Source organism: Triticum aestivum, chromosome 6D (genome assembly GCF_018294505.1).
Source record: "Triticum aestivum cultivar Chinese Spring chromosome 6D, IWGSC CS RefSeq v2.1, whole genome shotgun sequence".
In the NCBI taxonomy this organism is placed as follows: Eukaryota; Viridiplantae; Streptophyta; class Magnoliopsida; order Poales; family Poaceae; genus Triticum; species Triticum aestivum.
Window position 1 is genome coordinate 302,509,397 of NC_057811.1, and position 21,903 is coordinate 302,531,299.

Consider the following 21,903-nt stretch of genomic DNA (forward strand, 5'->3'; position numbering starts at 1 on the left):
AATGACATAATAAATAACCGCGATGCCACGGGCCGGATTGCTAAATGGGCTATCGAGCTCCTCCCGTTCGACATAACATATAAACCACGGCGAGCCATTAAGTCGCAAGTACTGGCCGATTTCTTTGCCGAATGGACGGAAGCCGAACTCCCTAAAGAGTACGGCGCGTACTCCAATTGGATCATGCACTTTGACAGTTCAAAGATGCTGGTTGGTCAGGGGGTAGGCGTCGTCCTGACATCCCCCACCGGAGATACAGTCCAATACGTACTACAAATATTATACACAGACTCCAACAATGCAACAGAATATGGGGCCCTGTTGCATGGTCTTCGGATAGCAGTCTTCATGGGCATTCAATGCCTAGAGGTGTGTGGGGATTCGAACCTTGCAATATCTCAAATAAATGGAGACTTTGACGCCAAGGACCCAAAAATGGCAGCTTACCGCAACGCCGTCCTCAAAATGTCAGCTCGGTTCAAGGGGCTCAAATTCCACCATGTGGTCCGAGAAAACAATCAAGTGGCGGATATCCTCGCCCGCATCGGCGTTAAGCGCGACCCTGTCCCACCAAATATCTTGTTGGAAAGGCTGTTTACGCCATCCGTGGTATGGGAAGGAGAGACCGGCAACAACAGTCCGGACTTGGCCACAACACCAGATACCGAACACTCTGACGTAATCGGAGGCTCTGCCACCGAAATAACACCTTCCGCCCACGCGATTATGGCTGTCATCGCCCCGTGGACAGAACCATTCTTGGCCTACCTGACTAGGCAGGAACTACCTGAGGACCCAAACGAGGCACATTGTATTGTGCGGCAGTCTAAAGCCTACAAGGTCCACGAGGGAGAGCTTTATAAGAAAAGCGCTACCGGAGTCCTTCAAAGGTGCATCTCCGAAGAGGAAGGATGACAACTTTTGGCAGAAATTCATGCTGGACTTGGCGGCCACCACGCCGCAGCTCGGGCCCTTGTAAGCAAGGCCTTCTGTACAGGTTTCTACTGGCCGACGGCCCGAGCAGACGCACAGGATCTCGTTCAACGATGCGTCGGTTGCCAGCTTTTTGCAAATCAAAGCCATATGCCACCTACCGCTCTCCAAACATTCCCCATTACTTGGCCCTTTGCGGTCTGGGGGCTTGATATGGTCGGACCCCTCAAAGGGGGAAGCCATAAGAAAAAATACTTATTGGTCATGGTGGATAAATTCACCAAATGGATAGAAGCCAAACCAGTTAAAACGGTCGAGTCCGGACCAGTGATAGACTTCATATCCGGGGTTGTACACCATTACGGCCTCCCCCACAGCATCATCACCGATAACGGCTCAAACTTTACAGCCGATGAGGTAAAAATTTGGTGCAGCAACATGGGCATTAAGCTCGATTATGCTTCCGTCTATCACCCGCAAACTTACAGTCAAGTCAAGCGAGGAAATGGTCTTATCATGAGCGGCATTAAACCCAGATTAGTGCGATCCTTGAAGGAATCCGATACGCATTGGGTAGAGGATCTCGACTCCGTACTATGGGGGCTGCGGACCATGCCGAATCGCACTATCGGATACACACCGTTCTTTATGGTGTATGGCGCAGAGGCGGTACTACCCTGCGACATAATTCATGACTCACCTCGAGTGTGCATGTACGAAGAGAAAGAAGCCGAGCTTGATCGGCAGGATGGTTTGGATGCCCTGGAGGAGGAGCGTGACGTGGCAAAAGCCCGTTCCGCACTCTATCAGCAACAGGCTCGACGTTATCCAAGCAGAGAAGTACGGGCCAAAACTTATAACGTTGGCAAACTCGTTCTACGATACCGGAGAAGAAAAAGAACAAGCTCAAGCCCAAATGGGAAGGTCCCTTCGTTATTGACAAGGTTCTGACCGGTGGAGCGTACCGTCTTCGGGATGCACCGGACAATCGACTTGAGCCAAACCCATGGAACACAGCTAGACTCCGAAGGTTCTACGCCTAGTGCCGGACTATGTGTTCGTCTCCTTTCCTCCGTCAATTTTTTATATATCCATTATCTGTCTTTTCTCTCTTTCTTTCTTCCCTTTTTTCTTCACAACCTTAAAAGGTTAAAATGTGTCGTGACTACACAATCTTGACGCGCTAGCCGTGCTCATTATACCTGGGGCCTTCTTATATAGAAGCTTAATATAACTATTTTACGGGCTCTATGCCCCACACATGTGTTACCTTTCCACATGTACCTTTTTTCGCCATTATATGCATCGATATGACTTAAGTTTTGGCCAAGCAAGGTTGCCTGGCTCTTGTGTTTATGCCCTACGTTCCCGTTAATTCGGCTAGGGCATAAGGGGAGCACCTCTGCGATTGTTACTGCCGGGTCAGCCGGATGTGTACCTCAGACTGGGTGAAGCCGAAAGCTAGCATTCTTAAGGGAATATTCGGTCGGTGAACAAAAGATGACTTTTATTTATTGTAATACATGCCCCCAGATGTTTATATCCTGCGTCTCTTTTCGCAGTTCGGACATGCACATTAATGCATGCGTACCCAGGGAAAGGAACCCTTAACGGAAATATTCTCCCTTGAAGATGTTTCTTACTATCCATGTAATATAACATAGCTAGTTGGGTACTTGTCTGTTCACGCACTTATGACCCCTACGCCTGGTTTCCACGCATACCCCGGTTTTTACATAACTGAGCGGGTATTCGGATACACTCCGGACTGTCGGGTCCACAGGTCGAAGCGAAAAGGTCCGCCATGACAAATGATTTACAATCCGGCTAGGGACAATATATGTCACTTGAAGTACACAGGCACTTAGGCTGACTAAATTCTTCTTCTATACCATCCAACAGGCTGTCTAGCCTACAATCCTGTTGGGAATACTTTGCGGCTAATTTAACCTGGTCATACACCAAACTGACGGGGATCTCTTTCCCATCAGACCCCATAGGTCCGACCTCGGCCATGTGGTTCGGGTCAGCCTTGGTATATCGCGTCTTCACCATGGCCCAGGCTTCCCTTGCACCTTGTCGGCAGGCTGATATCTTCCATAATCGGAAGCGCCGCCACGCTCCCTTGAGCTTCTCTACAAGCTCCCCCATGCCTCTTGGCAGGGAGGCGGATGGCCACAAGGCTTGGGCAATGCCCTGCATCACCTGCCGAACTTGTTCGTGCAGTTGTGAGAGCTCTGGCAGAAGATCACCTGCAGACCCGGGCATTTCCTCTACAGGACGACCCGTCAGCATACCTACAGATATAACTTTGTTAGCCGGTTTCTTCGCCGAACTCTATACAGGTTCGTTCAAGCACTTACTAAAAATGCCGCGTCGAAGCCTCTTATTCTCCTTTACGGAGTCGGCAAGCTGGGCCCGAACATCTTTCAGTTCAACGCCCAGCCGGATATTGGCATCTTGGAGATCATTCTTCTCCCGCCTAACCTACTTAAGCACACGCTATCCAGCCTTTAGCTGTCGTTGAGCATGTTGCTCATCCTCCCTTGTAACCGACTCTTTAGATCTCCTCCCTTGTAACCGACTCTGTGTAACCCTAGCCCCCTCCGGTGTCTATATAAACCGGAGGGTTTAGTCCGTAGGACAAGAACAATCATAATCATAGGCTAGCTTCTAGGGTTTAGCCTCTATGATCTTGTGGTAGATCAAATCTTGTAATACTCATATCATCAAGATCAATCAAGCAGGAAGTAGGGTATTACCTCCATCGAGAGGGCCCGAACCTGGGTAAACATTGTGTCCCCGCCTCCTGTTACCATCCGCCTTAGACGCATAGTTCGGGACCCCCTACCCGAGATCCGCCGGTTTTGACACCGACACCCACCCCTTTATAAGGAGAGGGGAAGGGGGGGATGGCACTCTGCACTCTTCTATCTTCTATCTCCTCCTGCTTCTGCTTCTTCCTGTCATCTGCCATGGAGAAGGGGAACCCCGGTCCCTCGACGGTGGCGGCGTGGGTAACCGCTCGACAGCGCATCCCTCCTCCTCCTGAGCCCGTGGTGGCAGAGCCGGCCGCGAGGGGAAGGGGGAGGGGGCGAGGCCGTGGGCGAGGTCGTGGCAGAGGTCTTGGTTCTCGGGGAAGAGGAGGACGGGGCGGCGCGCCGGCCTCGCCCCCATCAATGATGCCTTTCCGGATGGAGGGCCACGTTGGAGTCCAGCCTCGTGAATTCTTTATCAAGCTGCGCCGGCCTCCGCGTCCCCGTCTTCGTCTTCCCACCCCGTTGCTTGGGAGATGGAGCGTGACCCACCCAGACCCTCAAATTGCACATGAGGGGTTGTGGGAATGGGGGCACGCGGGTCGACATCGACTTCCCGGCTCCTCGGGTCATGTACCTCTGTCGTGGATGGAAGACGTTCGCTCGCATCCACAGCCTGACGGCGGGGCTCGTCCTCTACTTCAAATTAACGGAGGACGGCCTGCTCTCCGTCAAGGTCTCCGGGGATCTTGGAACTCGCCTGAAGTGCTGCGTGGAGAGCTCCTCTGATGGAGATTCGAACGATGGAAACTCTTCCTCGAGCGAAAGTGACGAGGAGTACAGTGGGGCAGATGACGGGGACGAGTCCGACTAGGCGTCGGATGCCCCGTGCCTGGGCGGGTGCGGCAGCAGCATCATCTGCACCTGGCCGCTCCTCCGGCAGAGTTTTGCCGGGGGAGGGGCCAGCTCCTTGAACTTCTCAGTGCCGTCTCCTTGGGCGGCTGGCGTGGGGGGCCTGCGGAACAGGAAGCGGCCGGGTGGCAAGGCCGTCAACTCAGAGTATGCGGACACCGACGCCTTCGTCGCGTGTTCGGCGACCTGTCGCCTCGTCTTCCAGCTCCTTTCTCGGCACCGTCATCACCGGCCCATCCGTGGGCGGCCACCGAGGTGTTCTCTTGGTGCTTTCTGCTGCTCGTAGTTTGCCTAGGCGCCCCTTTTGCCCTTTCGCCTCCTTGACCTGCCTCTTGAGGAGAGGGACAAGAAAGGGATCACGGGCATCTCATCTCTTTTTTTTATCTGTAAGCCTTCGGGCCTTGTTAAATTTAAAGCTTGTAATCCCCCTTGTTCATGTTTTTCTTTCCGTATGAACAGTACCTGTATGGGATGTTTTTAATGAAAAAGGGTGCTTGCTGGGTTCTTCGTGCGTGAGCGAGGCCCAAGCCAAGGATGAATCCTTGTTATTTTCATAATAAACGTTATCGCCCGGCAACAGGCCTTGTCGTTTCTCTTCTTTGGCCGACTATTCTCGCGCTTTCGGCGGAGGCAGGGGTGAAGTAGAGTTAGGCTCCTCGTTCATTTCTTCGCCACCGCAACTACTACCAAATTCCGACCCAGGAAGTAACTCTCTGGTACAGGGAAAAAGGGAGTACAGTGGTTTTCAGACATAAACAAGGCTTCACATGTCCCAATTCCATACGGAAACGTACAGCAGGGGGATGGAAAACTTATCTGAATCCGCAGCCCCCGGCAACCTTGGCTCGCCATGGTTGGATCCTTACATCTTCAGCCCCCGGCAGCCTTATCTTGCCGGGGTCGGAGAGTCAGTTCGTTCTCCTTTTCCCAAGTGGCTCAGCAGAAGTGCCCTGCAAACCAAAGAAAACAGAAAAGACCTCTAGGCTAGGGGTTAGTCGCCGCTAAGCACTATCAACCCTAACCGAGGAAGAGACTCAACCTAGCATGCATGCTATAACTTAGGGCGCCAGCGCTTCGTTTATTTATTCTCAGGGTCTGCGCCTGGCTTTGTACACAGGGTTACATGCCTTGCGGGCAAAGCTTGTACAAAAGTTGGCTTGCCGGGGGGCCCGGCAAGCCGCGCCTTATGGGTAAAACTTGTGAAGATGCTCAACGTTCCAGGAATTACTCACTGGGACAACATCTTTGGTCTCCAGGCGTACTGCACAGGGTCTGGTGACTCGTATTACCCAATAAGGGCCTTCCCACTTTGGCGTCAACTTGTTGGTATTCTTGGCCGACTAAACGTGCCGAAGAACAAGGTCGCCTTCCTCAAAGCTTCGGGCAAGAACCTTGCGGCTATGGTAGCAGCGCAAGGCTTGCAGGTAGCGTGCTGCTCTCACAGCCACTCGAAGACGATCTTCCTCAAGGAGCATTGCGTCATCTTGCCGCAACTGCTCTTGCTCAAGCTCATCATAAGGGAGCACTCGAGGTGACCTGTATATGATTTCCGTGGGGAGAACTGCCTCTGCCCCATATACTAGGGCAAAGGGTGTCTGACCGGTGGCTCGATTTGGCGTTGTCCTGATCGACTAAAGAACCGCCGGCAACTCATCAATCCAGCGCCTTCCGCTCTTGTGCAGCCTGTCAAAGGTCTTCGTTCTCAGGCCTTGCAACGCTTTAGCATTCGCCCTCTCCGCTTGGCCGTTGCCTCGGGGGTGTGCCACGGAAGCAAAACAGACCTTGTTGCCAAGGTCTTGAACGTACTGCATGAAGGTGTGGCTTGTGAACTGCGTGCTTTTGTCGGTGATAATTCTGTTGGGCACACCAAATCGGCAGACCAGTCCCTTGAAGAACTTGACGGCTGACTGTGTTGTCACCTTTCTCACTGCTTCCACTTCCAGCCACTTTGTGAACTTGTCGATTGCAATGTACAAGTACTCAAAGCCCCCGACAGCACGGGGGAAGGGGCCTAGTATATCGAGCCCCCAGACCGAGAATGGCCAGGAGAGAGGAATTGTTTGAAGGGCTTGAGCTGGTTGATGAAGCTTCTTTGAATGGAACTGACACGCTTCACACTTGGTTACTAGTGTCGTCGTATCCTGGAGGGCGGTGGGCCAGAAGAAACCTTGCCGGAACGCCTTGCCGGCAAGGGCCCTCGACCCTATGTGGGAGCCACATATGCCTCCATGTATCTCCGCCAACAGCTCCAGTCCTTCCTCCCGGGGGATGCACTTCAATTTCACACCATTCGGCCTTCTCTTGTACAGGACGTCATCGACGAACTGGTACAGGGCAGACCGACGGGCTACTTTTTCTGCTTCTTCCTGCTCCTCAGGAAGCTCCCCTGTTTGGAGGAATCGAACGGTATGCTGTGCCCATGCCGGAGCCTGGGGCTCGATGGCAAGGACCAAACGAATCTCTTCTGCCATGGGAGCGGCTGTCTCCACGGCCAGGGCTTGACGCCCTGCCGGAGCCAGTTGCTCTTGGGCAGGCTTAGTGTGCATGGCAACATCCTTGCCGGCAGTCCCAGGGGGCTCGGCAGGAAAGTACTTGCCGGGACCTGATTTGCTCCGCTTGTTCTGCCCTATTGATGGTTCGATGGATGGCTGAGTTAACCGGAGCAAAAAGGTACCTGGTTCCATAGGTAGCTTGAATGCGGCACGCTTCGACAGGTAGTCGGCGATGTCATTCTCCGCTCGGGGAACGTGCTCTGCTTGGATATTGTCAAAGTGCTCCTCCAGCTTCCTCACTTCATCTACGTTGGCCTCCATCAATGGGCTCTGGTAATCCTTGTTGACTTGCCTGACAACAAGCTGCGAGTCACCCCTGACGATGAGCTTCTTCACCCCGAGGTCTGCCGCGATTCTGAGACCGGCAAGCAGCCCCTCGTACTCAGCAGTGTTGTTTTTGGACATCTCTCTGGGAAAGTGCATCTGGATCACATACTTGAGGTGCTCTCCGGTGGGTGCAACAAGCAACACACCGGCACCAGCGCCTTGCAGCGAGAAAGCCCCATCAAAGTACATGATCCAGTCGTGGTCTGCTTCCTTGCCGGGGAGAGCGGTCTCCTGGATTTCTTCATCGGGCATTGAGGTCCATTCTACAATGAACTCCGCCAAGACTCTGCTCTGGATTGTCGACGTACTTTCAAACTTCAACCCAAAACTTGACAACTCTAGGGCCCATTCCACAATCCTTCTAGCCGCATATGGGTTATGCAGTATCCATTGCAATGGGAGGCGGGTGACGATAGTGATCTCGTGGGCTTGGAAGTAATGACGCAGCTTCCTCGAGGCGATAAGGAGGCCGAAGAGCAATTTCTGCACACCGGAGTACCTCGACCTAGCCCCCTGCAATAGGGAGCTGACAAAGTAAACCGGGTGCTGCATCATCTTCTTCTTCTGCACCACCTCACTTGACTGCGCGGGCACTGCCTTGGTGGCATCAGACTCTGCCGGGGACCTTGCCTTGCCGGCACCAGGCCCTGCCGGGGGGATCTTTAGCTTGCCATCCGCTGGTTCTGCCGTCGCCACTGCCTACTCGTCGACCTCCCTCTGTGCCACCAGTGTGGCGCTGACCACTTGATTCGTCGCCGCTAGATACAGCAGCAACGGCACTTGTGGTTTAGGCGCAACCAGTATTGGCATGGAGGGAAGGTATTTCTTCAGATCCTGCAACGCCACCTCGGCTTCTGGGGTCCACTCCATTGGGCCTACCTTCTTCAAGATTTTGAAAAAGGGAAGGGCACGCTCGGCGGACTTGGAGATGAATCGGCTCATGGCGGCGACGCAGCCGGTGAGCCGACGCATATCTTTAATCTATTTGGGCGCCTCAATCTGCTCAATAGCTTTGATTTTGTCTAGGTTTGCCTCGATCCCGCGCTGCGACACAAAGAATCCGAGAAGCTTGCCGGACGGAACGCCGAAGACACAATTCTCAGGGTTCAGCTTAAGGTTGATCTTGCGCAGGTTGGCAAATGTCTCTTCCAGATCTTGCACAAGAGTGGCCTTGTCCTTAGTTTTGACCACTATGTCATCCATGTATGCTTCCATATTTCTATGGAGCTGGGGTTCAAAACCAATTTGGACTGCTCTTGCAAACATCGAGCCAGCACTCTTCAACCCGAAAGGCATCCGTAAAAAGAAATACGTACCACATGGGGTGATGAATGATGTCTTCTCTTCATCCTCTCTTGTCATGAAGATTTGGTGGTAGCCCGAGTTGGCGTCGAGGAATGACAACAGATCACACCCGGCCGTGGAGTCAACAATTTGGTCGATGCGCGACAACGGGAAGGGGTCCTTAGGACAAGCATTATTGATATGTGTGTAGTCAATACACAGCCTCCACTTCCCATTTGCCTTGCGCACCACTACCGGATTGGCCAACTACGTCGGGTGGAGCACTCCTCTCACCAAACCTGCCGCTTCCAACTTCCTGATCTCCTCTGTGATGAACTCCTGCCTCTCCAGAGCCTGCTTTCTGACCTTCTACTTGACGGGCCGCGCATGAGGGCAGACAGCTAGGTGGTGCTCAATCGCCTTCCCGGGAACACCGGGTATGTCGGATGCTTGCCACGCAAACACGTCGACATTTGCCCGTAGGAAGGTGACGAGCGTGCCTTCCTATTTGCTGTCGAGTGTGGAGCCTATGGTGAAGGCCCCTCCCGTGCCATCCTCCCTGACGGACACCTTCTTGGTTTGCGGTGGCTCGGCTCTGGATTTCTTGCTCTTGTCGGTAGAGCTCTCTGGCACGTCCTCGACGGTAGCGCAACACTCCGAGGAGGTGCGCTTGCCGGAGTGGGTGTGAGAGGTCTTGTCGGGCTTCTTCTTCCCTCCCGGGCCTTCAGCGGCAGGAGCAAGTACCTTGACGGCAGCTGTTGCAACTGCTTCCCGGTAGAGTTGGTCGGCGCAAATCAGCGCGTCCTTCTTGTCAGAGGGGACGAAGATGATGGTCAACGACCCGGGCATCTTTAGCATGTTGTAGGCGTAGTGCGACGCTGCCATGAACTTGGCTAGTGCCGGGCGACCGAAGATCCCGTTGTAGGGCAAGGGGATTTCGGCCACGTCGAAGGCGATCCTCTCCGTCCTATAGTTTAACTCTCCTCCAAACGTCACGGGCAGTGTGACCTTCCCCTTCGGCAGGCTCCTCCCCGGATTGACCCCTTGAAACGTGCCCGTTTCCTCAAGGTCTCCATCAGGAATTTGCATCCTTTTGATCACGATGGGCGAGATCAAGTTCAGGCCGGCCCCACCGTCGACCAACATGTTGTTCACCTTGAGGTTGCGTATCGTTGGTGAGACCAACAATAGCAAACACCCGACCGCGGTTGAGCGGTCAGGGTGGTCCTCGGCGTCAAAGATGAGGGGCATGCTGGACCACTTCAGCGGCTTCTGAGCGTCGAACGACGGCTCCGCTGCTATAATCTCACGCGCCCACTGCTTGAGCTCGCGGTGAGAAGTATGCAGCGAGGCGCCACCATCGACGCACATGGCCTCCGTACCCTTCTAGAACTCTTGCTCACCCGACTCATCGTCCTCGTCGTGATCATCGTCTTCTTGTTTCTTGTCACGGCCCCGGGCGGGCCTCTCTTGTTGGTTGTCCTTGCCGGGGCGGCTTCCTTGGCCACCACGCTTCTTGCCGGATCCCTCGGCACCGTCCTGACCTTTCTCCTTGTCCCTCCTATCATACTCGGCCTGTTGCTTTTCAGCAAGCAGCTCGACTTGCCGGCAGTTCTGGAGGTCGTGGCCCTTGGTGCGGTGGATCTTGCAGTATTGCTTGCCGGAGCCCCTTGGCTTGTCGTCAGCTGCTAAGGCCCGGCAGGCGGCGCACCTGGCAATCTCCTTGCCGGGGCCGTTTTCCTTGACCTTCTTGGCAGCCCCGGTGTCGTCAGATCCTTAAACGGCAAGTACGGCCTTGCCCTTGCGTTTCTTGTTGTGACGCCGGCCCTTCTTCGTCGAGGCGGCGGCGTATTCGTCGGTAGAGTCGGTTTCCGCGCCGGCGTCTTCGCCGGGGTACTTCCTTCCCTCTTCAGCCCGTGCGCATCTATCGGCCAGAACGTAGAGTTCGGCCACATCCTTAACCTTGGTCATCGCCAGCTCTTCACGCATCTTACGGTTGCGCACGTTCTGATGGAACGCGTTGATCACAGCGGCGGGATGAACGTCGGGGATGTTGTACTACGCCCGGCTGAACCTCTGGATGTACTTGCGCAGGGTTTCCCCTTCCTTCTAGGAATGATATGCAGATCACTGGCCTGGCCATGAGCTTGGTGGCCTCCTTTAAAGGTGCCAACGAACTCATGGCACAGATCCGACCAAGAAGAAATGGAATCCACCGGCAAGTGCATCAACCAAGACATAACATTGGGCTTTAGCGCCAGCGGGAAATAATTGGCAAGCACCTTCTCGTCGCGAGCTCCGGCAGCCTGCATCGCGATGGTGTAGATGCTGAGGAACTCGGACGGATGGGTCTCGCCAGTGTACTTCTCGCCGACGTCGGTCTGGAACATGCGGTGGGACGGCCACTGGAACTGCCGGAGCTCGCGGGTAAAGGCCGGGCAGCCCACCTCGTAAGGTAGGCCGCCGGGGCCCTCCGGTGCTGGGTGGTCCATAGCAGGTCCCGCCCGCTTGTCCGGCTGGTGGCGTGTATCACGCCGGCGCTCTATAGTGGTTCGAGCATCTTCGTGAGCTTGTTCTCGAAGAACTTGGCGCTGGTCGCGGTGGGTCTGCGGGTGGGATGACGCTATAGAGGTGTTATCACAAGCGTCGTCACGACGGGCCGACGCCCGCGGCGGCTGGCGAGGAGGAGGAGAGTGCACCGTGACCGCAGCACCCCCGGTCCTCCCAGCGCTGGCATGTGGTGGCTCGGTGGAGCGCCGGCCCGAGGGTCCCGCCGGTCGCTGATCGTCTTTGTTGCCGACGGCGACGAGGCTCCGAATGGTGGCCCTCCACTCGTCGAGCTTCTCCGCAGCAGGAGGGAAGTCGAGGAGCAGTTGTGCGCGCGCCAAAGCTTCTGCTGACGTGGGTGGCGGCGACTGCTGCGTGGACCGTGGCACGCTTCGACTTCTAACCACGTTAGAAGGAGCTCCATCACGACCCAGCGGCTGCGCGCCATTTTCGTCAGCACTTCGGCGGGCATGCTGAACTCCTTCATCCCGCGGACGATGCACAGGGCTCTTCCCACGGCGGTTCCCAGGGTCACCGGCGTGGTGACGCTACTCGTCGCGCACACCATGGGAAGAGCGCACAGTGGTCGCCGGCGTGGGCGTCTTGGAGGTTGCTGCGCCGCCCGCGGGTGGCACAACGACACTTTTGGAGGGCCCCGCGCCGCCCGGGGGGCAGCCCCATCTTTAGACTTGGTGATGTGCGGCCCGTTGCCTGGCGCGCGAACGGCGCCGCTCGCCAGGCTCTGGCTGCCAGGGCGATGCTGGAGCTCGCGGACCGGCGCTCGGGTTCTGTCCGTGACTGGGCCGCTGCTCGCCCGTACTGGCACGGGCCGTTCGGCCCCCGATGAGCCGATCGTCGTGGCCGTCTTCTTCTTGGGAGCCATGGCGATGAAGAAACGCTAGGCTAACTACTAGACCAGATTCTAGCAATTGCGCCCCCTACCTGGCGCGACAAAGATGTCGGTGGGAAACGCCACCTATGGGATCGCAAGAATCCCTACTACGGTTGCCGGGGCGCAGGGTTGCAAGAAGAGCAGAAAGAACAGTTAGCACAGGGATCGTTTACCCAGGTTTGGGCCGCGAGGATGCGTAATACCCTAGTCCTGCTTTGGTGGCTGTATTTCAGAGAGTTCTTGAGCTCTCGAACTTGCTATGGTGGCTGTCTAGTCCCAAAGAGCTGAATCCTTCTCCAGTACGCCATGGGCCTCCTTTTATAGTCGAAAGGGGCTGCCATAGTGGCACACAGGAGGTGGAAAGGCGTACAGTGCTACGAGCATATCGCTCGTATTACAGGACAAGACGCATTTAATGCATTGCTTAGGTGTCCCCTTGCTTTATTGGGGACGGGAACGCGGCCCGTCCCGTCCGTCGCCACTCCTCCTTGCTTCGACACGCACCCTGGTCAACGATGCATGCGGCGCCATGTAGGCAGGCAGGCAGCTGAGGTGGCGCGGTGGCCCAAGTCTTCACGAAGATCTGCATGCCGCCACGCAGGCGCTTGCTGAGTTGGCCTGGGAGCTGCATGTTACCACGCAGGTGCCTGCCCAACTGGTTGGGCTGGCAGCTGCATGCGAACGGCAGTGGAGACCTGGCTGGTGCGGGCCTGCAGGTGGCCCTGCTGGCGCCCTGCTGGCACCTCTTGGCGAGGGCCTTGCTGGGTGGCCCGGCAAGGGCCTCGCCGTGGCGTGCTGTTGTCCCCGGCAAGGATCTTGCAGGGGGTCTTGTGGCTCCCCTCGGCAAGGATCTTGCCGAGGATTGTTGTCTTTTAATCCTCATCTGATCTTGAATATTCCTTGTCTTCACAGAGATCTGCATGCCACCATGGAGGTGCCTCCCGAGCCCTGGCCCAACGTGGTTGATGGCGTTGGAGACCGTGGGCTCAAGGGTGGTGCGCTCCGCTGGTGTTGAACGAGCCGCCCCGACAAGGGCCTTGCCAGGGCCGCGGAGGCTGCCCGACAAGGGTCTTGCCGGGGGAACCTGCTTCGTCTCTCTGCTCTTTTTTGGTCTTGGCCTTGGCGTTGCTCTGGCTGTCTTGGGCTTCGGTTTTACCTCGGTTCACCTCCCTTATTCTTCTTGGTGCGGCCATGGGCGCGGCTCCGACTGTCCGTGCATAGGTAAAGGGGTACAAAGGTGCGCCCCTTCTTTTGTACACCGACACTCTTAAACCGCCAGTTGCTCATCGTTGTACTTCTGATAACATCAACCTCCGGTTTAACAATTATGCATGTTTTAACACTTCCTGTCCCTTAACTTGCGACGCTTTATGCCTGTCAATCATGAACCTTAGGCCGGCACAGATTTTCCTTAAGGTTGTCGAATAAATGGCCAAGTCTTTTTATGCTTGCAAGTGGGTTCCCTCCCGGGTTACGAAAGAACAACTGAATGGGTGCGTCACAACCGGCGCTTTAGCAAAAAAGGGAGTGGTTCACAAGAGAGTCCTCGATCCAGAAAATCCTCCTGAGCCCCAGGATGGAGAAGTTATTGTGTTCGTTGATCATCTGAGTCGAGGGTTTAGCCCTCCCGGATCAAAAAATTCCGTGATGTGCTTGCTAGCTTCCAACTCCGGGCTCAAGATATTGGACCTAACTCCGTGTCCAATATTTGTAATTTTCAAGTGTTTTGCGAGGCTTATCTGCAAGAAGAACCCACCATTGAACTGTTCAGAGACTTCTTCTATGTAAACCGCCATATTGAATTTATGGATGGGCCCAATACTGAACTTGGCGGGGTTTCAATTCAGAAAAGGAAAGATGTCAGCTTCCCTCACGCCAAGCATCATAGTCACCCCAAAGACTGGAATCAGACTTGGTTCTATTGCCAGGATACATCTCCAGCTGAGGAGAATCCTCTGCTGGGTTATCGTGCTCACCGGCTTACCAGTACCCATCCATTTCCCCAACGACTCACCGCAAAGGAACGGGCCAAGTATGCACCACAACTTTGGAAGCTCTGAGCCTTTGTGGCGAACGGTTTAACGAGCATCGACTTTGTCCATTGCTGGGTCTCTTGGAGTATCTTGCCTCTAAGCCGTCACCCCGGTTTAATGTGTGAATACATAGGGAACGTAAAAGACCCTCAGCGCCATATTGGCATTCAGCTGTCTGATGATGAAATTACCGAATCTGTTAAGAAAATGCTGGATGAACCGGTGGATAGCTGCAGTAAAACCGGGCTTAGTCCCTTCTGCACTTCAAATAAAATGCTAGCTGTAAGAATTGCTCAATCTTTTGTTTTAATCCATATCCTTAATCCCTCCTTATAACTCGTTCAATTTTTAAACAGGGTGATGATCCATTCTGGAAGAAGAAGCCGCAGGATAAACCGACGTAAACACCCCGTGTCAAGACCAAGGTCACCAAGAAACCGGCCAAGAAGAAAACCGCCGAATCCACTAATTTAAATATTGATGATGATGATGATGATGATAATCATGAGTCAGAGGTAGAACTTGATTCACTTGGCTCCTTTTTCATACATCTCATTGACAATGATACTTATCAGGGTGACGCTGAGGCTAGCCATGCTGGTGACGTAGAGGTAATTATTCTTTCCTCCGGCTCAGATCCTCTGCCAACACAGAAAACCCGTCATGCAAACCGGAAAGTATGATTTTCTCACCCTCTAGCTCACTTGGATCCAAACTTTCTTTTGAAGAAATAGCAACACGAAGCTCGCCGCACAACCCGGCATAGCGGCCAGGTGGTAACTTCCTCCGGTTTACCGAACACACCGGTTCGTAAAAGCCGCCCAGAGGTCTCTCATATTTCTGACACATCTTATCCCAAGGTGGGTTATTTCAGACAACCTCTTAATCCATCTGATTCAAACTATCAGGGAACATCTCATTCCTCCTCTGGCGAATCAACAGGGACACAACTTCCACCAATCAAAACTGTTCCTGGGTGAGCATATTAAATTAACCTTTTATACCTTATGCTTGCTTACTATACTAACCCCTATGCTTGTTCCATTCAGAGCCATGGCCAGACCCAGCAAAAAAGACAAGTTGAATAAACCGGCTGATGACAACACGACCACTGAATCGGAGAGGATCCCAGATCAGTTTGAGCCAAATGCTGAGGCTATTCTTGATGATCCGCCGCTGCAAGACCGTGGCTTCTTTGTTGAGCAGATGGAAATTGACCCAACGGGTCATGCTGATAAACCGCCAAGCTCAGTCAAAGATGCTTATAAACCGCCAAGCCCAGTCAAAGCTGCTGATGATAAAACTGATGACGTTGTAGTTGCTGGCTTTGGTTTCACATCCCCTGGCAACCCTATCGCTCTGTCCAAACATAGTGCCAAGGAAGAAATCTCTGTTGTTGACAAGGGTAAGTGGAAAAGCAGACTTGGAAAACTATGCCCATCTCAGCGCCCAAGACATCCATTCTGGGTTTTTAAACCGCGTGTACACAAGCCATGACTATGAAGCCGGCTTAGTGAACATGATGAAGGAGCGATATGAGGTAAATACTGTTAACTTTGCATAATTATTCTTCCCTTTTATCCAACTTATAATATCAACTCCAATAGCCCCCAAGGGCCGGTTTATAATACCAATATAAACCGGCACTTTTGTAATACTTCAACTTTTGCCTGCGTAGCCCCCAAGGGTCGGTGTATCTTTTCAAGATGAAACGGGACTTGAGAATATTAATCCTTCAATTTTACCTGTGTAGCCCCCAAGGGCCGGTTTATTTATTGAAGATGAACCGGGACTTTTATCCTAGGAAACTCAAAAATGTTATTGGACATCTTGGTAAACCGATTAACCACCAGGCTGATTAAGCAACTATGCATTAGCCCCCAAGTGCCAAGAATAATACTTGAATTGAGCTTGGGACTTGCAAGAAATTTTAATAAGAAGCAATAGGCATTAGCCCCCAAGTGCCAAGTGTATAACTTGTTATTTGCTTGGTACTTCAAATATGTACTGTTAATTCATAACATGTATGTCTCTTGCAGGCTGAGCTGAGCAAAAAGGAATCCCAAATTGCCGACCTTCAAGAAAATGTCAAATCTCAACAAACCGAAACGTCCAAAGCCAAAGAAGAACTCACTGGCTCTTTAGCAGCCATAGAAAAACTGAAGGAAAACTTCAAGAACGAGCGTGCGGGCTGGGACACAGAGAAGGCAGCTCTGCTGAAGAGGGCTGAGGGTGCTGAAGCGGCCCTTAATCCGGTCACAGAAGAGTTGACTGGCTTGAAACGACAAATAGATGCCATGACTTCTACTGTTTTCGGTAAAGAACCTCTTCATAAGCTTTTAACATATAATATCCACAAAACTTCCGGTTTACTGATTATTGTGTATGATGCAGGATCCCGCATCGCTCACCTTCGCTCAGACATGCGGAATAAATTGAAGGCTGCCTATACTCTTATAGAGCAACTATATACTGGTGCACAGCGGATCATCTGCACTGCCTCTCATAACAAACCGCCCCCAACCTAGATCAAAGAAATATTGGAGAGGCTGTCGATGATGCCTGCCCGGTTTGAAGAGTTAAAAAGATCCGCTGCAAGGGCAGGTGCTCTGACCGTGCTAACCCGGGCTAAAGCATGGATACCTGATCTTGACCTGACTGACGTGGGAAATGGTTATCCGAGCATAAAGGAGGGCGGGTCAGACTGTGATAATAATGACCTCCGAGCTTTGACGAAGGAAATGCGCCCTTTGGCTAGCAAACTGGCTGAAGAAGCCGATCTTTCTCATTATCAGTCGATTTATGATGCTGAAAACAAGAGGGTTAACCCGCCAACCTATGACGCTCCCACTCTTATTCCGCCAATCCGTCAGCATACTTATGCCCCTGATATTGACCCCTCGACCCTTATAAGTGATGAAGCTGTATTCAAACCTTTAACTGGGATCAATTGGACAACCGTTGACTTCCAGCCACTGGGTAGAGACGAGGATGATGAACCGGCGCAGGATGATCCACAACCTTCCAGTCAGCCCGGCCAAGACTCATAAACCAGCGCCGGACTAGCTTCTGCTTTCTGCAAGTCTCGTTGAAAAGAATCATTCTGATGGGCATCAAACGCCTTGTAATAGGATAGTTCAAACTCTCAATCTGCTATGCCATCGCGCATATTTTGTTTTGCATGACACTGATGAGTTTAAAATATGTTGCGTATGCTTATGATATTAGAAATGTTGGATCTGTTCCTGCATATAACAGATAAAAAGCGTCTCGGCAGTTTACCGCTAGACGGGTTATGATACCCAACATAAACTTATAGGAAAACCAGCCTAGTTTATAACCAGAGATGGATTTAAAGATACACATACATCATACCTATGATATGTGCTTGCACGGCCGGTTTACCAAACCAATGTGATAAGGGTGAAAACCCAAATTTAAATATTGGTAACTGACCATATATTGCCGGCTTACGAAGAGAGCCAGGGATGGGTTAATAAACACCGGATATTATGTTATCTCATACTGGCGACTTATAGTCAAAAACCAGGTCGGGTTTATAAACACCGGATATTAATGGCATAGATGACTCATGAGGCTTTATAAACATTATTGGTTTTGTACCATGTAAATCGATGTCAAACGAGAAAAAATTGCACAAAGACGTTAAAGTCAAATCAAAAGAAAAATCCAAGGCTTTCATAGGCCGCCAAGCCAAAATATCTTCTTCAATGAAACTAGCATTAGCCACTAGAAGGTACGCGCTTTCTGTGAGCCGGCACTCACATTACCCAATCGACATTTTAACCCAGATAAGTTCAGTTCTTATTTAAAGATAGACTAATCAGGACTACGCTGGGCCAGAGTAGCATCATGCATCACAGGCCGATTTATCCAAGTTTCAAGAAAGGCGGCTTTATCAGCCTGAGCTTCTCCTTGCTATCCGTAAACCGTGCCCTCTCATGATAAACCGGCGTTTTAACCTTAACAAGTTCAGGGTCTTGTTGAAAAGATTGACTGCTAAAAGTTCACCGGATCGATCAGGATTACCTAATGGAGAAGCATCTGGCATACAGGCAGGATAACCCTGGGTTTTAGGTGAATACACCTGGCTTCCAAGCCTAGCTTTTAAGCCTATCACAAGGGTTATAGCAACATATGTTCTTTAGAACAAAAGAGCCCCGAAGTAATATTGCGAGCTGTGCTCAAGGGGCACCTATGTTTGAGCTACTGCTTTGACAACAGACTCTCTTTGGTCCCTTTAACCCGGGTGGATAGCCCCAGGTTATTTTTTTTTTCAATTTGGCTTATAAGCCGGTTCAAAGGGAATTATAACTTCGCGCATAAACTGGAAGCCGTCAAGTAACCAAATTTTTTTAAGGAAGAACGACAGAGGCCCCGCTTTAGCAGGGATGCCGGTTTATTATATTGATCATAGTATATACATTGTCAAGAATATGTACATAAAGAGAGCCTATGGCTCAGTTGTAGTAAGGCCGTAGATGAGCAATATTCCACGGCCGGTTGGTCTCCTCCTCCAATTTGCGTGAGTCTTCGTGCTCTCGAACATCGATAAGGTAGTACGACCCGTTGTTCAGATTCTTGCTAACCACAAAGGGTCCTTCCCAAGGTGGGGATAACTTGTGCATGTCAGTCTGATCCTGGATGAGCCGGAGCACCAAATCGCCTTCTTGAAAAGTTCTTGCTTTAACCTGGCGGCCGTGGTAATGGCACAGATCCTGCTGGTAAATCGCCGAACGAGCCACTGCGATGCCACGCTCCTCATCTAACAGGTCAAGTGCTTCATGGCATGCTTTTTCATTGTCGGCTTCAACATAAGCCGCCACGCGGGGCGAGTCATGACGGATGTCACTAGGGAGGACCGCCTCTGCTTTGTAAACCATGAAAAAAGGCATGTAACCCATAGATCTATTGGGGTGGTATTAATGCTCCATAACACGGAAGGTAACTCCTCCACCCAACAACCCGGCGTCTTCTGCAGGGGAACCATAAGCCGGGGCTTGATGCCTCTCCGGATCTCTTGATTGGCTTTCTCAGCTTGACCATAAGATTGGGGGTGTGCCACTGATGACACATCAAGCCGGATGTGCTCACGGTGACAAAAGTCCTTCATAGCACCCTTGGAGAGGTTAGTGCCATTGTCTTTTATAATGATGTGTGGAAAGCCAAAGCGGAAGATCACCTTCTTCATGAATTGAACCGCCGTTGCTGCATCACACTTACTCACTGGCTCTGCCTCTACCCATTTAGTGAACTTATCAACCTCCACCAGGAGGTGGGTCTTCTTGTCCTTGGACCTCTTTAAAGGCCCAACCATGTCAAGCCACCAGACTGCAAACGTCCAAGTAATTCGAATCATCCTCAATTCTTGAGCCGGCACATGGGCGCATCGAGAAAACTTTTGACAACCATCACACTTACTGACCAGGTCCTCTGCATCAGCATGAGCCGTTAGCCAATAAAAGCCATGACGGAAAGCCTTAGCCACAAGAGACTTAGACCCGGCGTGATGACCACAATCCCCTTCATGAATCTCACGAAGAATCTCATGGCCCTCTTCTGGACAAACACATCTTTGAAAAGCCCAAGTAACACTTCAATGGTGTAACTCGCCATTGACTATTGTCATTGAATTAGACCACCGGGTTATCTGCCTATCTAAGGTTTCATCCTCAGGTAACTCGCCTCGGGTCATATAAGCCAAATAAGGGACTGTCCAATCCGGAATTGCGTGAAGAGCCACCACTAACTGAGCTTCCGGATCAAGAATAGCCAAATCTTCCTCCGTACGTACCTTGACCGACGGGTTATGCAAAACATCAAGAGAAACGTTAGGCGGCACCGGTTTACGCTGAGAACCCAGCCAACTTAAAGCATCAGCCGCTTCATTTTTTCTCTGATCAATGTGCTCAACTTGATAACCCTTGAAATGACCAGCAATGACACCCACCTCTCGTCAATAAGCCGCCATCATAGGATCCTTAGAATCCCAAGTACCAGAAACTTGCTGAGCCACCAAGTCTGAGTCACCAAAGCACCTTACCAGGCTTAAGTTCATCTCCTTAGCCATCCGAAGACCATGTAGTAAGGCCTCATACTCAGCTGCATTGTTAGTGCAAGGGAACATCAAATGGAGAACATAAGAAAATTTATCACCTCGAGGGGAAGCTAACACGACTCCAGCCCCCGTGCCTTCCAATTGCCTTGACCCATCAAAGTGAATAGTCCAATATGTGTTATCTGGCTTTTCCTCTGGTGCCTGCAACTCTGTCCAGTCATTGATGAAATCCACAAGTGCATGGGACTTGACGGCCGTACGAGGCACATACTTTAAATCGTGCGGGCCAAGCTCAATGGCCCACTTAGCAACCCGGTCAGTTGCCTCCCTGTTTTGGATGATATCTCCCAGAGGAGCAGAGCTAACCACAGTGATGGGATGACCCTAAAAATATTGTTTAAGCTTCCGGCTCGCCATAAAAACCCCATACACAAGCTTCTGCCAGTGCGGATATCTCTGCTTGGACTCAATAAGTACCTCATCGATGTAGTAAACCAGCCGCCGAACCGGGTACTCCTTGCCTGCCTCCTTCCGTTCCACCACAATTGCTACACTAACAGCTCGGGCATTAGCAACCACATATAATAGCAATGGCTCTTTATCAATAGGAGTAGCAAGAACGGGTGGCTCAGCCAGTTGCTTCTTCAAGTCCTCGAACGCCTGATTGGCAGCATCACTCCAAACGAAATCATCCGTCTTCTTCATCATCTGATACAGAGGGATGGCCTTTTCTCCGAGGCGACTTATAAACCGGCTCAAGGCTGCGATTCGACTCGCCAAGCATTGGACGTCATTGATACATTTTGGTTTAGCCAGAGAAGTAATAGCCTTGATCTTCTCCGGATTAGCCTCAATGCCCCTGTTAGACACCAAGAAGCCCAAGAGCTTGCCTGCCGGTACACCAAAGACACACTTGGCCGGGTTAAGCATCATCTTATAAACCCGGAGACTATCAAATGTCTCCTTTGGATCATCAATTAAAGTCTCATTTTTCATGGATTTCACCACAATGTCATCCACATCAGCATGAACATTACGCCCAATCTGATTGTGACGGCAATTTTGCACACACCGCTGGTAAGTCGCCTGGGCACTCATGAGCCCAAAAGGCATATACACATAGCAGAAGGCTCCAAAGCGAGTTATGAAAGCTGTCTTCTCCTAGTCCTTAACTGCCATCTTGATCTGATGATAACCTGAATAACCATCCAAAAAACTCAAACGCTCACAACCGGCCGTAGGATCAATAATTTGATCAATACAAGGGAGAGCAAAAGGGTCAGCTGGACAAGCCTTGCTTAAATCCGTGTAGTCCACGCACATACGCCAAGTGCCATTCTTCATAAGTACCAGCATCGGGTTAGCCAACCACTCAGGATGAAAGACTTCAACAATAAACCCAGCCGCCAAGAGCCGGGCTACCTCCTCACCGATGGCCTTGCGTCTTTCTTCATTGAAACATCAAAGAAATTGCTTGACCGGTTTAAACTTGGGATCAATATTGAGAGTGTGCTCAGCGAGTTCCCTCAGTACACCTGGCATATTAGAAGGTTTCCATGCAAAGATTTCCCGGTTCTCACGGATGAAC